At 33.1% G+C, this 2,647-nt stretch overlaps 1 long non-coding RNA gene across 2 annotated transcripts; it reads left to right on the forward strand.

Annotated features, from left to right (window-relative positions):
* The first annotated feature begins 414 nt into the window (after positions 1-414).
* LOC134282851 (uncharacterized) lies at positions 415-1,462 on the forward strand. Of its 2 annotated transcripts, none has more exons than XR_009995369.1 (3): positions 415-675; positions 911-1,014; positions 1,236-1,462. It is a non-coding gene; the product is annotated as an uncharacterized LOC134282851 (long non-coding RNA). The 2 variants fall into 2 exon arrangements; XR_009995368.1 differs by having other exon boundaries at positions 415-671.
* Positions 1,463-2,647: the final 1,185 nt, after the last annotated feature.

A 2,647-nucleotide genomic window follows, 5' to 3' on the forward strand; every position in this document is an offset into this window, starting at 1 on the left:
TCTCTCACGGTTCAGAAGTTATGGCGAAAGTTCGAAAATGCTATTTTTAGCATAAAGGTCACAGTCAGGGTCACAAGGTCATTGACCTTGGTGTCAATTGAAAGTGCTTAATTAGTGGAGTATGCATACCAAATATGAAGTCTCTATCTCTCACGGTTCAGAAGTTATGGCGAAAGTTCGAAAAAAGCTATTTTTAGCATAAAGGTCACAATCAAGGTCACAAGGTCATTGACCTTGGTGTCAGTTGAAAGTGTTTTTGTAGTGGAGTATCCATACCAAATATGAAGTCTCTAAGTCTCACTGTTCAAAAGTTATGGTGAAGGTTAAAGTTGACAACAGACAGACAAAAAGACAGACATACAGCTAAACAGACAGACAGGACAAAAACAATATGCACCCCGAAAAAATTTGGGTGCATAAAAACTGTCTTGGAGTTAACAGCAGTTCTCTGTTTCTCCTGAATGTTATGTACAATTTGATCGGGATCGGAAGAATGTTTCAAAAAGTCGGGCTCAGTGATCAATTAATTTAAACAACAGACCGCCAAATTTAACCTTGGCTTCCATGTTGCAACGTCTGCTCTGTCTAAAGGAAGAAGTTTGTTGACCAGACAGCCTGAGATCGTATTGCTGTATCAACCAAAAGATGCAGATACACATATTTCATACGCGGTAGGTCAGTCATATTTTTTTTAACATGTGTGTCACTGTGATGATGAAAAGAAATACTCTAGGCCTAGGACTGAGCTACCAGGCTACGTACGTTTCAGCCAATATGCCCATGATTCAAATCTTTCAATCAGCTCATAGAATTTTATTATGGTTAACCACAATTAAGGTGTTAATTTTGGGGAGCCATGGGGTGTAATCTCTAGCAATGATTTACCATACATTTTTTTTTTTTTTGGTAGTGTCTGTGCATGAGGAGGAGATTTCTGAAAAAGAATTAGTGCTTATTCAACTTACTGCGATTTTAACAGGCTTGAAGCTTGGTCCATGGATGGTTATGTTTGAGGTATATATATTCTTTTTTTTCTTTTTTTATTGCTTGTTTAACTAAAAACAGTCAACTATGATTCTCATTATTATAAATAATATTTTAAACAAATTAATATAAAATTGAAGAACCCAAACTTGTGTTTATAAAAAGATTTTAAAAGGAATAAAAGCAATGAATTTAAATTTTATTAATATTGCACCGTTATAATTTAAGTACTTTTTTTTTTTAATTGATAGGATTTGCCAATTCGACTGCAAGTGCTGCTGCAAGAAATTAAACATGCAGTGACCTTACAATTTACAAAGAAGTCTGAAGAAAATTTTTACTGGACAGATGGGTGTAAAGCAAAGACCTGAGATATAAATTGAATTGTGAGAAATATGAATCAGGGATGCAGGTAGAAAATGGCAAATGTGATACAGATTGATAAAAAATGTCTAAAATTCTTTCTTGTTTTGTAAATATTCAATGCTATGTCAATTGTTATTTTTTCCCCAATATCTAATAGTGTTGAACATTTCACTCCCACTTTTGCTTAGATAGAATGAATAAATTTCCATTTATTTAATATGAACATTAAAAAATGCCACATTTTTTCCATGATGAACTTGTGGCTTAAATAAGAGTTCCAGTTTTTTTTCCATACATGCTCCTATTTGTTTGTCAAAGATATAAGATCCAATACATTGCTAATGAACACAATGTGTAATTTTGTTCATTCATTTATGTTTTTTTCTCATAATGATATAATAAATTGTATATAATTTTGCACATTGTTGATGGTTTTGTAAATATTTATGTATGTATGCATCATGTAGCGGTTTTATTAGCTATTTTATAACCATGTGGTTAACTCCGTATTTTCTCCAGATTTCCGTATTTCCGCATTTTATCAACCAAGTAAATACCTCCATATTTTGTATATATGGAAATGCGGAAATCTGGAGAGAATAAAAAAGAGTCCAAATACTCCCATCCACATTTTCTCCATATTTTGAATACGGAGAAAATTTGGAAATTTGAATCTACGAAAATCTGGAATGAATGCGGAAAATTAGTCCAAATACTCCCGTCCGCATTTTCTCCTTATTTTGAATAAGGAAAAAATGTGGAGATCTGAGGTGCGGGACTTTTAATGAAAGCGATGAAAGACGCAGCATTTATCACTGTTGGTGAATGCTACTCACTTCTTATTTTAAGGCTTTTGTGGGTATTTTTGGCAACACTTGTTACTATTTCTAGTTAACAGGCAGACTTGAAGAGAACACTGTCAAATCTCAATCCAAGATTTCGTAGATAGCAAAATTCTTTGAATGCAATGTTTAAGTTGCAACGCAGAAGGTTTATGCAACATTCAGATACTCAATCTTTAATTACACAAGATTCATGTGCCAATTTGTAATTTGAATTTTTTTTTCAGAATCTCATCATTAGTAGATTTATGTTAAGTTCAAACCCAACAGTGTACATGTATTTCTAGAGTAGGTTAATTTTGGCTCGGAACATGGTTCATGCAGTGTTTGCCATATAGCATTTCAAAACTGAATCTTAGTAACTATATTGGCAATGCTGACTGACTGGCTATCAGTTGATTAAATTAAACTTTTGTTTCTCTATTAATCTACATGACATATCTGACTATCTGTCT

Source organism: Saccostrea cucullata, unplaced genomic scaffold (genome assembly GCF_032062105.1).
Source record: "Saccostrea cucullata isolate Sc308-1 unplaced genomic scaffold, CSIRO_AGI_Scuc_v1 ctg406, whole genome shotgun sequence".
NCBI lineage: Eukaryota > Metazoa > Mollusca > Bivalvia > Ostreida > Ostreidae > Saccostrea > Saccostrea cuccullata.